The 5,595-nt window shown below is 51.8% G+C and overlaps 1 protein-coding gene across 1 annotated transcript in view; it reads left to right on the top strand.

Moving 5' to 3' along the window:
- Positions 1-5,595, top strand: part of LOC105858493 (DNA dC->dU-editing enzyme APOBEC-3G-like) — a 207,153-nt gene that overhangs the window by 132,638 nt on the left and 68,920 nt on the right. The gene's annotated exons all lie outside the window — the stretch shown is intronic.

Raw genomic sequence — 5,595 nt, forward strand, 5'->3', positions numbered from 1 at the left:
CCTTGTCTGGGGAGCGAGGAGGTGGAAACGGTGTTTCCTCTGACTCTGCTCCCCACTTAGCCGTGTGTACAGAGATTCTGTCTGCCCGAAACACAGCGGCAGGTGGATGAACAGGAAATCTGTCGTCAGCAAGGGAGTGACATGACTAAGACTTTGGCTGAAGGAGTCACGTAGTTTTTTCTCTCCCTAGTTGTGCTTGCATTCTACAGAGTATTCAATTTTGGGTCTTGCTTTTTAAAATTTAATACTGTGCTGCCAAGTGACCCGGCATACATGGGCATGCAGAACCACTGATTCCTTTTTGATAGATGCTGTTGGTTTTGCAAAGATAGAAGTAGGTTGACAGGACTGGGCACCTTTCTGCCCTCTGCAGAGAAGGCCACTGAAAGCATGCTTTGGCCAGAGCCCGTGGTGCCTGGACATGTGTGATTCATCAGATGCCAGACAGTCTTGACAGCTGCCCAGGAAGCTTGGTGGAGGCGAGTTCTTTGACTTTCTGGGCACTCTGAGAGTACCTGTGCAAACACGTTACCTAAGGCCAGTGTGACTCAGCTGACCATCGAGTCAGGCCCAGGTGGCCGTGGGCATAGGCGTTGGGCCGAGGGTGTTGTTCCTCAGGACACAGACCATGGGGTCAGATCGATTTCCACATCCTGTTCCTGCAAGACCAGAAACGCCTCCCCCATATCTCCAGCCACCTCACGGAACACCACAAACTCCACCAGCGAAGACCACTTCTACTGTCTGTCATGCTAATTAGCGGAGCCACCCGTGCCGTCCACGGCAGCCCACTTCTGACACCCTAATGCCAACCAGTGACACTGCAGGTGGGTTTGGATGAATGCCACTGAAGAGCTGGTAGATGCCATCCTGGGACTGTGGCCCTGGATTAAAGGCCAGCGTCCCCACCTGAAGTGCCAGTTCCCCAGTAGGACACTGGTCACCCTCTGGGTGAGGATTAGAACAAAAACACCACCCACAGCACACCTGGGAAGTAGGATGGCCAACGCTGCCCTGTTCGCCTGGGACCTTCCCGATTTTAGCAACGGAGTCCCCACATTCCAGGAAATACCCCAGTCTCGTGCAATCCTGGCCAATCAAGGCTGAAATCTTTCAAATTTCAGACAATCACATTTTCTTAGTATTGCAAATGTTGAACCTTGACCTTGACTAGCTAAAATTGTAAGTATGATAGAAACAACTTGTGAGCATTACTTAAAGACCGATTTAATTTTTGTTCACATTGGTAGTGTCTTATGGGAAAACTATGTATCTTCTCGTAGTGGATGGAGTTTTTCCTCCACCGAGCAAAAATAAAAACATTCCATGAAAAATTGTGCAAGTCTCTAAAATGAAATTCATACATAGGCTTTTACACTGACTTTAGACATTGTTCCCATCATCCCGTTACCGGTGAGTGATAATCCTCCACGCTTGTATTTGGAGACATAGAGTTGAAACCCGACACCAAAGCAGCAAAACACAGTGAAAGAAATCGATGAAGCAAGTCCACCTAGGGGCAGGGAGGGCCAGGGAAGGTTAGCAACTGCAGGCTCCAGAAAGGGACAGGGGCGGCTCCCGTCCAAGGGGTTTCTCCTTTTCTTCCTTCTTTTTGGCATTCTTGTCCCCAGGGCCCACCTGAATGTTTCCTCCTCCCCTCTGTCAGGTGGGGGAGATTTGTGCTTTATTTGTTCAGCCCAGGATGTGTCATGGCTTCCAAAGCCATGGGAGGGGGGATGATAGTATAATAAAGTCAGAGTCACCTGAGGACACTTGTAAGGTTTTTCGGCGGTGGCAAAAAGAAAAGAGACACAGAAAGAGAAAGAGTAGGGGGGGGCCAAACCACGTGGCTTTATTATACACTCGTGGACGAGGCTCTGGGGCCCCAAGAGCAGGGGCCCCGGAAGTCGCCGCAGTTTGAAGGGGCTGAGGCCTTTTATATCCTTTGGGCCTGGCTAGGGACTTTTGGCGGGAAGAGCTGGGGATTTTAGGAGGGGCTGGAGGTGTTTGTGGAATCCAGGAGCCAAAACATTCTTATCTAGGTGGACATCTGGGTGTGGATCCTCTCAGCAGGGCCTGACAGCTTTGTCCTTGGCGGGTCTGGTCTCATGAGTCTTCTCTTTTTGATCCAGGGAAGGGAGGGGGCCCGCCACCAGCCTTACAACACTTTTGCCCTCCATCTGCGCAGGCGCCTCCCGAGGGGCTTCCCCAAAACCGAGGCAACAAGTGAGGTGTTTCTATAACTATCGATCGATCGATCAATCGCAGCTGGACTGGTGCTTTGTTCTCACTGACCCGTGACCCTAATTTGCCTCCTGCCGTTCTGCCCACCTGTGTTTCCTATTCTGATCTCTCTCAGTCCTTCAACCTAAAGTCTGCAGGGAAGCTTGAACATGGAGCTTGAACATGGAGCTTTAAGAAGACCAGCAGCCCTGCCCACAGGACATGCGCTGGGATTTAGGGACTGGAACTGTGGGGAGCAGCAGGGGCTCCTGCAGACACGGATCCTGAGCACAGAGGGGGCTGGGCAGGGCAGGCAGAGTACTGGGTCCCTGCTCCAACCTCAACTCCCTCCCTCGCTTAACTTCTGTCTCAGCAGGGTGCTCTTGGCCTTCGGAAATTCCCTTGTCTGAGAACATCCCCCTGCAGCTGTCTGAGCCAGGCCAACCCCCTTCTTGCCTTGGTTGCCCAGGGCAGGAGGGCCCTTGGGTGGTTTCACTTCCCTGGGCCCTGGCCCTTCTCTCTGCTCAGTCCCTTCTAGGCCTGATTCGGGGAGTCCAGCTGTGGCCCCCGAAGCAGGTTTGTGCAGCGTTGCCCTTGGTCCTGGACGCTCAGCCAACAGTGCATGCTTACAGAATCCTTGCTCAGGCAGACCCCGTACCTGTGTGTGTGTCCACCGAGGTGGTGGCCCTCCTGCCTGTTTAGGCATGGGGAGGGGAGGGCCCTGGGCTGGTTTAGTGTCCTCAGGCCCCTTCGCACTCTCTGTTCTTTGCTCTGGCTTGGCAGAGGGGCCTCTGACTGAGACAGCCATGCCCAGACTCCCACTGCCTGTGTGGAGCCCCCGGGGGAAATTGCAAAGGGAAAGAGGAATCATTTGAAGCCAGAGAGTGGGAGGTGAGTGCAGAGTAGGGGTGAGGAGCAGGGCAGACAGCTCTCCTGCGGGACAGGGCACGCTGGAGCCCACTCCCCACCACCCCTGCTGGCACTCAGTTGACATCAGTCCCCTGGCAGGACTCTGGGCCTGCTGCAATGTGAGGGCCGGAGAAGTTTGGGGGTCCATAGGAATGGTGTCTCCTCTACCTGATCTGTCCTGACATCCTGGGCCACAGCCCACTGAACATTCCAGAATGAGCAGGGTCTTCCCAGGAGAGACCCCATTCTGCACCCTGACGGATCCTGTAAGGTTTTTCGGCAGCGGCGAAAAGAAAAGACAGACACAGAGAGAGAAAGAGTGGGGGCCAAAACACGTGGCTTTATTATACACTCGCGGACGAGGTTCTGGGGCCCCAGGAGAGGGGGGGCCCAGAAGTCGCTGCAGTTTGAAGGGGCTGAGGCCTTTTATACCCTTTGGGCGGGGCTAGGGACTTGTGGCGGGAAGAGCTGGGGATTCTTTATTGTAACCTTGGAAGGTCGTTGAGAAATAGGAGGGCCTGGAGGTATTTGTGGAATCCAGGAGCGAATCCAGGTGGACATCTGGGTGTGGTTCCTCTCAGTGGGGCCTGGCAGTTTGTCCTTGGTGGGTCTGGTCACGTGAGCGTTTTCTTTTTTGATCTAGGGAAGGGAGGGGGCCGCCCCCAGCCTTACAGATCCCAGATCTGCTCCCTGCTGTGTCAGTGGAGAGCAGAGACACCCGGCCTGAGAATCCGGAAGGGTGCACAGGGGGAGCCTTGGCCCCTCTTTCAGTGGCGTGCCCCAATAGCTGTTTAGAGAAGATAAAGAAAGAGGAGCCTTACCGAAAACTCGGCACCTGTCTTCCAGGCAGCATCAGAAGAACAAACAAAAACAAGGATAAATATGTATAGGAGGAAAGTATTTGAGGAGGAGGAAAGAGAGGTTTATTACTTTGCTGGCAGAGGAGGAAAACTGGTAGACCTTCTAATCTCAACATCAAAATTTCCAGGACATTAGTAGAAATACAGAGCTTTTAGAGGGAGGGCCCTCATTTCCTGGCCCTGGTGGTTAACTATTCTAACAGTCCTATCTCTGCCAAGACAAAGCCTTACCTTGGCCAACCTAGGCCCACCTGGGGGGCTGGCCCTCACCTGGGATGGCTGAATTTTCTCTCTTAAGAAAAAATGTAACTTGCCTCAGGCATTTAGGCCAAGTCCCAGTTCCCCAAAACAGTGGGGGAACCTTTAAGAGAGAAAATATTTTTGCTGTGTTTTTTTTTCCTTAAAGCAGGCCCTTCCCTCTGTTATAAGAGGAATTATAAGAAGGGGATGAGAAAGTGCCAGAGAAGAAAAGTTTCAGTGGCTAACATTGAGACAGTATTTTGAAGTAAGGCAGTCTTTGAATCCTGAATGTTTTGTCATTTTTCTTTTTTTTCTTAAATAGGGATAAGGTCTATCTCTGTCACCCAGACTGGAGTGCGCCCCAATGATCAAAACTCACCGTAGCTTGAAACTCATGGGCTCAAGCTGTCCTCCTGCTAAGCGTCTCCAGGAGAATAGGAAGGACCACTCGTGTGCACCACCACACCTGGCTAATTAAAATTTATTTTGTAGAGATGGGGTCTCCCTATGTTGCCCAGGCTGGAATCCAACTCTGGAGAATCCGGGGATTCTCCACTATTGGCCTTCCAAACTATGGGTATAGGTGAAAGCTTTCATTTCATTTTGTTAGCCTCAAGATATCACTGACATATGTGCAGATTATTTGGAGTCTATGACATTACAGCCATGGTCTTTTAGTTTAGTTTCTGGCCCAACAGATTGAATGATGGATACCTATAATGTCTGAACATGGTATAGGCTGGAGGTCCAGAAGATATCTTGGCATGCCTTTGAACTTTGCAAGCTCATCTGTAACTAAGTTTGTCTAGGTGATTTAGTTTACTGTGCAAAACACCAAGGCCAATTAGAAGCAAGTGCTGAATACACAAAGGCCAAACCAACACTCGCACTGAAAAAGGAAGCCCACCCTCCCCAGGAATACAATGGCCTTCTCCAAAGAGGGGAAACATCCTCCCCTCATGGGCCAATCCTCCCAGCCGCGGTCAGCAGGGGAACAGTCTCTCCAACAGGGCAGCTCCCAAACAGGAGGGAGAGAGACCCCTCTCCAATCCCGTCCCAAATAAAACAGACCACAGTACATGCTTGGGAATTCTGTCCAAGGGACACTCAGGAGTGGGAAGGGGCGAGCAGTGTGGGAACCTCATGCCACGGTCCCTGGGGCTTCAGATTCCCCCCAGGGGAATCAGCCTTGGACTCAGCATGTGACACCGTGGGGAGCTCAAAATGAAGATGCACAGAAGAATCTCTGCACTCCATGTTTATTTGGGAAGAGAAGGATTACAGTTGAGGGGTGTATGCAGGAAAAGGAGAAGGTTGGCTGTTCTATACAAAGGGAGGTGTCAGCTCGTGCTCCTGCAGAAGG

This window comes from Microcebus murinus, chromosome 10 (assembly GCF_040939455.1).
Source record: "Microcebus murinus isolate Inina chromosome 10, M.murinus_Inina_mat1.0, whole genome shotgun sequence".
NCBI classification, from domain to species: domain Eukaryota; kingdom Metazoa; phylum Chordata; class Mammalia; order Primates; family Cheirogaleidae; genus Microcebus; species Microcebus murinus.